This window comes from Malania oleifera, chromosome 12, assembly GCF_029873635.1.
Source record: "Malania oleifera isolate guangnan ecotype guangnan chromosome 12, ASM2987363v1, whole genome shotgun sequence".
Classification (NCBI taxonomy): Eukaryota; Viridiplantae; Streptophyta; class Magnoliopsida; order Santalales; family Ximeniaceae; genus Malania; species Malania oleifera.
In genome coordinates, this window is record NC_080428.1 from 25,418,391 (window position 1) to 25,427,328 (window position 8,938).

The window sequence follows — 8,938 nt, forward strand, 5'->3', positions numbered from 1 at the left end:
TGAATTTTGAAAATGTGAATATTAAAAATGGGAATATTGCAATGTAAATTCTGCAATATAAATATTGAAATGTGGAAATTGAAACATGAACATTGTAAAGTGCGAAAACTGCAATGGGATCATTAAATACTGGGAAATGTGAACATTACAAAATGCGACAGCTACAATGGGATCACTAAAATATGATTGATGAAATTCCTATACCGCATAATGATTGCGGGTATGTATAAATGATAACCTTGACAGATGGTTATGGAAATCGTATATTAAGTACGATACTGTTGCTAGAGGTGTTAGTGCAACTACACGGTCTTAGGGAGAGTGTGGTGTGGGTAATCGACTGAGCCGTTTAGTATAGTTGTTGTGTTCCCTGAGTATGGATTAGGTCTATAAGCCGGCCAGTCGTACTATAGACGCATGAATGGATTTCTATTTTGATATAACCGGGTAGGTCAACCGCGATTAGATCCAGCCTTCGAGTCGCACAACCCTATTCATGGGGGGAAGCATGACATGAAAAGAGATCCTAAGGGTAGTTGTGAGTTATAGACGTGATGTTTGTACTGGATACCAAGGATACTGAAATTAGGAATAGCTTCCCAAGAGGGGGGGGGGGGTGAATTGGATTCTAAAAATTTCTTTTAGTTCCTTTTAAGTTACCTTAAATTTCTTTTATTTCTTTTAACCAATTCTTGACTTGTTTGTTTAATTCTTTAATCAATCAAGAACTTAGTTCTTTTATTTAATCCTTAACCATACAAACATCCAATCATTCAACCAAACAAATCAACTATAATTAGAAAGCAAACAACCAAGCTAATACACAACACTTATGTAATATAAAAACTCAAGATGGTTATTTGTTGATATTAGCCAAATTTGAACCAAGCCCTGTAATGAATGAAAATTTGTGCTTGCTGATGTAAAGTCCTGTATAGATGAATCCAATCACTCCTTCCAAATATTTAGAACTCAAATAAACTCTTGGTAAATTTATCTTTGGGATGTTAACCAAGTAACGTACTCCCGTATGGTTTCTGCAAGATATGGTGTAACCAACGTACTCCCTTTCGGTTTCCGCAACTAAAATCAAAATTGGACTTTAAGTTTACTTGATTTCCAAATATACGTAGTATGTATAATTTAGATATTTAAAACATCCATGCAGTTGTATATGAACTGAAAATAAAGAATAGGGAAAGAGAGTGAGACGGGGATTTTTACAAGGTTCGGCTTCAACACAGCCTATGTCCTTGTCTTTGGAAAAACCACCAAAGGATTCACTAAACCTGTTCCGTTGACGGGTCGAACAAACCTTTACAACACTCCTTGGTTAAGGCTAGAGCCCGACTTCTCCAAACGATATCCCCTCGTCCGGTCACTCCTTACATAGGCTAGAGCCTGCCTCTCTAAGCAATATCCCCTTGCTTAGACAACGATCCAAACAACCATAGGAATCATCAATCTACAAGATACAAATAAAATATTTGTGTACAAGAACTTGCTCACACAAAGAGCTGATTAGAACAATAATTTAGAAACTAATATACTTCAAAGTAAATAACAATATGGAATTTAACTTGAAGCTCAAGGAAGTGTATCACCAATTTAATTCTTTCAATGGATGAAAGATTTTAGAATTGTAGCACAAAATTGGTGAGTAAAATCAACAAGAACTCAGTAAGCTTCGTGCAAGGTGAGAGCAAGAGAGAGACTTGAGAGTTTGAGAGCAAGTTGAGAGAGATGCTGAATTTTTGCTGAATTTTAATTCTTGGTTGTACGATTCAATAATCTTTGACCCTTATTTATAGACTTTAAAAGGTAAGTAACTTGGTCCCCAAGTGTGTTGAAATATCCCCCAAGTTTCCATAAATTTTGAGCCACAAACAACCCCATTTAAAAATTTGACCGTTATGAGAAAAATCAAAACAACTGCGTGGCAGTCACCTGCCCCAATCCTCCAGTCGCCTGCCATGTTATTTTTAAAGGAATAGTAGGGGCAGTAGCCTGGTAGTTGCCTACCAGAACTAAGGCATTCGTTTAGCATAGCCACCCAGGTGCCTGGCATGTTCAGGCAGTCTACTGGTTGCACACATGCTGCTATCAACTTCAAGAACCCTTCTATTGTTTGGTAATAAAGTTTTATCTATAACTCCAAATTTGATGATCTTAGTGTCAAATGAAAGCTAAGAGAAAATCCTATAACTTTCATGTTGAATACTTTTTAAAATAAAGAGTTTTTGATAGAGAAAAATACACCTCAAAGCAGATGTAGAAAAATTAACAGCATTTTGAAAATCCTCTTTTTGGTGCTTTTCATTCCAAAAATGATTCTAACCTTTTCGAAACAGTTTTTGACCTTATAAAAATATTTTCCAAGTATGTTCAAAGGTATCTAGGTCCAAGACATTAACTTAAGAGCTTCATGTATCCATATTGAAATTATTTGAAGTAATTACATGAAATTTTCTAGACTCTTTCAAATTTTCAATCCTTGAATTCCTTAAGGTCTTTATGCTTGCTTCATCTTTCTTTGAGCTTTTCATTTTGATCACTTGGGATTTTATTCTTGAAGCTTTTTCTTTAATATCAATGCTCTCATGATCTTCAAGCTTTATCTTTAAATCCATTTTTAAATCCATGCTTCAAGCTTCATATAATCATCCTTATTTGAAGTACAATCTTTCATGAATTCTTTAACCTTGCATTCATCATTGTGTCCTGAAAATACATCACTTAAAAAAGCATGTTAAGTTCTACTTGTTTGTTAGCATCAAAATAAGTTGTTAAGCCTTATAAGACCAAATGATACTTATGTGTTAGTTAGTGAAAAATGGAAAATGGAAAATGAAAGAGTATGAGTTTAATAACCTAAATAATTAAGCGAAGTAGAACTCTCCTCCTGAGGGCTTACTGAGTAAGGTGAGGGTCCTGATAGGTATCAGATGTAGCCGTACCTGGCTGTATGATGTATTAGGGTAGAGGGAAGCTACTTGTATGGGCGGGAAATCTTCCTTATTCTCGGGAACTTCACTAGTAAACTTGGGTTGCATGTGAATGATTTTTAAAATGGAAATAAAAGCTTATAAAAGCTTGTGTTTTATATCTATATGATTATATTAGTTATTTTCTCAGATAATATGACAATTTAAAAGAGTATATTATGATATGATGAAACTCATATTGCCACACACTATAAATAATTTATTTCATCTTACAAAGATGTGTCTCACTCGAATATCTAAATATTTTAGGAAACTGTGACAGAGCAGATGATAGAGCTCTGAGACAGTGGGAAGCTGGTACCCTAATATATAAGGTGAGTGCTTTGAACCAAGAAACTGCGAGGCACCGCCAACGATAACGGATGCTCCTCGATCATATAAAGAAAGTTATCAGTCACCTCGAAGCGAACAACAGAAGAATACTGCTTTAGCACGAGTTTATGCACTGATGCCGAGAGATGTTGAGGTGGCAAGAGATATGGTGACAGGTACTATTTCAATACTGTCATTTAAAGTTATCAATTTGTTTGATGTGGGGCCACTCATTCTTTTATTGCCCGGGAATATGCTAAGTGGTGTGGGTTTAAACCTCAGTAGTTAGATGTAAGTTTGTTTGTTGTTATGCTGATTGGAGCAATAGGGATATGTAGAAAGGTGTTTAAGGATTGTCTAGTGGATATTCAGGGAAGGATATTGTCCACTGGTTTTGTATTGCTCTATAGGCACTGATTTATTCTGATCTTGGCAATGGACTAGCTAGCTGTCAGTTATGCCAGTATTGACTGTTATCAAAAAGTGGTGGTGTTCAAACTTCCAAGAGGATAGGGGTATAGATTTGTGGGTTCATGGGTGCGCACCCCACCATAGTTGTTATCCGCCATTCAGGCGAGGAGGTTTTTATTAGAGGGTTGCCATGGATTTTTGGCTTGTGTGAAGGAAGTATCAGAAAGGGAATTGAGGATATCTCGGTAGTGAGGGTTTTTCTAATGTATTTGTCGAAGGTTTGCTGGGACTACCTCCTGATCGTGAGGTAGAATTTGTTATTAATCTAATTCCAGGGACAACGCCAATTTTTAAAGCGCCATATAGAATGACACCAGCAAAACTAAAAAAGTTGAAGGAACAGTTACAAGAATTGTTGGATAAAGGGTTTATTGGGCTCAGCGTGTCACCTTGGGGAGTGCCAGTATTGTTTGAGGAAGGAAGATGGGTCGATGGGAATGTGCATCGATTATATATTTTCGTGTTTCCATAAGTCAGCCAAAATAGTGGGGACAGTTTAATCCTAAAATTAAGATGCCCATAAGAATGTAAGATACTAAGTGGGCAATAATTGGATTCCTATGTTTTGTGGAAATTCTTTATTAATTCCTTGGGAAGTGAATGTTATCACTATAACCTGAAAACAAACACGAGAATAAGATGTCATGGGCATCACAATGCCAAGTATTCCGACGGATCTTATGAATCAAATAACACCTTACAAAATCATCTTTAGCAACTTACTTAGAAGAAAATCATAATGATACTCGAACCTTTAGCAATTTTCCATCCAGAAGGAAAACTATACATGCTAGGACCTGAAGCTTTATCTCAATGCTCTATCCTGTGCAAATCCTACTTGGCAATGGAACACCAATTTAACTGCTTAGGCATCAACTCAATTGGATTTGATTTGTATACAGCCTAATGTGGAATCTTCTGTTGTTGTCTACAATTGATTGCTACTTTTGAAGCCATCTTCAGAATATGATCCTTCTACCATTAGCAACTCACTAGTACAAATAAATGTCACTCTTTCATTTCTGGTCCATTTCACACAAGATTTATGCCTTCAGACAATGTCCAATCATTGATCATAGCCGACTAAACAATTTCATTAGTATTGTATTTTATACCGAAAAACTAAGACACTTGTTTATTGCATATTTGTCCAGTCATTGGAGCAAGATCATGGTTGACTAGAAAACAGTATACTAGGACTTAAACTTGCCATAATTGCAATCCGTGTTTTTCATTGAGGATATTTTCCAACTATGTTATGATACTTAAGGTGTGCCTTAAAAAAAAACTATTTAGAGCAAGGAAAAAAAAATCTAGGAACCAATTTGGTAGGAAAATGATACTTTACGCTGATTTAAAAATGTAAACCTATGCATTAGTTCGACATTGAAAAGGAATTGGTGATTAGAAATCCATGGAATGTTTGGGAGTTCATATAATTTTTACTCAAATGAATTACAAAGTTATGGTGAGAGTTTTGAAGTGCCTTTTGTACAATTGATCTAATAGGTAAATGATTAAACATCCTGGTTTGAGACGTCCTAGCTGGTATGGTTCTTGATGAGTATGAGTCATTATTGCAAGTTCTCTATTTAAAGATGAGGCTAACCATTGGTGGTTATCTATTGATCACTCACTTAGTTGTTTTTTTTTAAAAAGAAAATAGTACTCAGAGATCCAAATGGAGTTCCAACTAATAAGCTCTCATATTTGACATCGTGAGAGCTTGTAAAAGGATAGAATTTGGGCACATATCTAGGGTTGTAACTAAAAACTAAGGTGTGGTCCCAAGAGGGGGGGGGGGGTGAATTAGGTTATTAAAATTTCTTCTAAATTTTTTTTATGAATTCTTAATCTCTTTTAAATTCTTTCAAAGCTTTCTTGACTTATTGTTGATTTAGCAATCACACAAAATTCAATGTTCTTTTATTCAATCCACAACCACACAATCATTCAATCAATCAACCAAACCAATTAACCACAATATATTTAAACAAGATATAAGATTTAGCTTTCAGCTTTTGCAGCCCTGTGTATAAGAAATTTTATGCAAGCCTTATAGAGAATGAAATTGATTCTTCAATGCAAACCACAACTCAAATTCCCAACAACTCAGAATTTAAATAAACTCTTAGACAATTTATCCTTGGGTGTTAACCAATCAACGTACTCCCTTAGATGTTTCCATAAAGTATTGATCAACCAACGTACACCCTTTTGGTTTCTGCAATTCAAAATCAAAATTAAACTTAAGTTTACTTAATTCCCAAAGTACGTAGTATTTATGGTTAAGAAATTAAATCATCCACGTAGTTTATATGTTTGCTGAAATTTAAAGAGAGTAAGGGAAAGAGAGTGATGCCGGGTTTTTTTTATAAGGTTTGGTTTATCCCCAGCCTACGTCCTCGCCTTGGGCAAACCACCTAAGGATTCACTAAACCAGTTCCTTTCCGGGTGGAACAGTACCATTACACACTCCTTCAATAGGCAAGAGCACCGCCTCTCCAAGTGATACCCCTCACTCGGTCACTCCTTCAATTAGGCTAGAGCTGCACCTCTCCAAGTTATACCCCACACTTGGCCAATGATCCAACAACCTAGAATCGTCAATGAAATGAGAAACAAGAGCTACGTACAATAATGCTTCCACACAAAGTAGATTAGTACAATTTCAAACTATATATTTCAAAGTAAATCAATAAGAAATTTAAATTGAAGCTCAAGAGAATTTATCAACGAATGATTTTTTCAATGATTGAAAGGATGCAGAATTGTAGCACAAGATTGGTGATTAAGAGTCAGCAAAGTTTTAGTAGAATTCGTGCACAAAATTAAAGTGAGATAGCCTTTGAATGTTGAGAGTAATTTACGGAGTATAAATGTTGATTTTGATGCTTGGTGAATTAATTCAATGATCTTGAGGCAATTTATAGATTTAGAAAAGCATTTCATTAATCACCAAGTTTACTTGGAGTAGTACTGAAGTTTTAAATAATCTTGAGCCCCAAGCAATCAAAATTTTAAAAAAATTTTCGTTAAAAATTTGAAATCTGCCGCATGGTAGTAGCTTGTCAAGATTTGGTCAGGCGCCTATCACTGAATTGCACAGTTCAAAAACAAAGTCAATAGGGTGGTAGTTGCCTGGCAGAACCCAGTCAGGCTTCTCAGATTACTTTGTTAGGCACCTGTTAGGGTCTAGGCAGTAGCTTGATGACCTTCTATTTGTGTATTTTAAAAACCATTTAAATTGGAAGCCTACTGACAATTTCAGTCAGGCTCCTATCAAGACAAAATGCTGATTTTAAAATAATTTTTGTAAAAACTCTCTTTGCTTCTCATTTCTTGGGAATTTAATTTGTTTACAAAAAATATTTTCCAAGATTTGAGTAAGGTCTCTAGGCTTTTTTTTATACCTAATGAGCTTCAAAAATAATTTCATACTTGAGTATACTTGAGGTACTTAAAAAGCATATCCTAAAGCCCTATACTCTAAGCTTGAAGTCTTCCATGATATGATCACTTTGAGTTTCTTGGACTTTAGTTTGAATCAGCTTTAGATTCCTCATCCTTTCATCATTTTTGTGTTTCTTTGAGCTTCCTTTGGATCTCTTTAAATATGAATATAGGTTTAATGGTCTTGATCCTTTATAACTATTGAAGCTTTTGAACTTTGCGCTATAAGCAATTCTGAAACATCATCACTTTAACAAATATGTTAAGTTCATCGTATTTGTTATCATCAAAATAAGATTTTAAGCCTTGTAAGGCCAACAATCTCCCCCTTTTTGATGATGACAAATAGGGAGCAAAAAAATTGAGTAAGCCTTAAAAAGACTCCCCCTTACAATAAGCATCATCTTAACAATATTTGCAATATCAAGATCAATTTCAAAAACTCTTTTAATATCATGCTCATATATCACATCATTCAAGTTCAAGATCATAGTTGCATAATCATTTCTCGTTAAAAAAAAAAAAACCCTTCTTACTCTTCAGAGCGTTAAAAGAGGATGGAGTCAAAGAGTTTCAAAATCCCCAGTAGTTTCTACGAAGAAGATACTTGTGGAGAAGGAGCAGCCTAACTAGGGCAAATGTTATGTCAGGTTTCAAAGATTTGTCTATTCAAGAAAAAACCAACAATGGAGTCAAGATCAATAGTTGAGTTTCAGTGGGACCCATTCAAGTGCTTTCTTATCAGATTGGAATACGAATATATGGTTAAGATCAGTTATCCATCCATTCAACTAGGGCAGATTTCATGATTTTCATTTGAGCTGAGTCAATCACTTCCATGACCAGATGAATCAAGAAGATTGAGCCAAGATCAGTTATAGACTCATTCAAATGCGGTGAGTTTCATGTAAAGATCAAAGATGAGGTCATTGATCACAAGCGTGTTAGGAGAAAAGATTAATGCATTGTCATGCATTACCCAAACTTCATGCATTGCCATGCATTTCATGCATTACCTAAATTTCATATATTGCCATGCATTACCATACACCTTATGCATTGCTATGTATTTCATGCATCACCTAAATTTTATGTATTGCAATGCATTCCATGCATTATCATACATGTCATGCATTACCTACATTTCATACATTGCCATGCATTACTCTACATGACCTACATTGCCCAAATTTCATGCATTACCATGCCTTGCATGCGTTACCTAAATTTCATACATTGAATCTCTACATGACTTGCATTAGCTAAATTTCATGCATTGTCATGCATTTCATGCATTACCCTACATTTCATACATTACCATACATCTCATGCATTGCCGTGCCTTTTAGACATTACCATACATCTCATGCATTACCCTACATTTCATGCATTACCATACATTTCATGCATTACCATAGATGCATTGCCATGCATTTCATGCATTACTCTACGTTTCATGCATTGTCATGTATTTCATGCGTCACCTTACATTTCATGCATTACCATACATTTCATGCATTACCATACGTTTCATGCACCATTATGCATTTCATGCACTGCACAAAAAATAAAAAAAATAAAAAATATAGTAAAAAATAAAAAATGAAAAAATCACAAGTTAGCAACATGCATATCAATAGCAACATATCACTGCATTCTAGCATCATAAGTCATCAGCATGCATACATATAGCAACA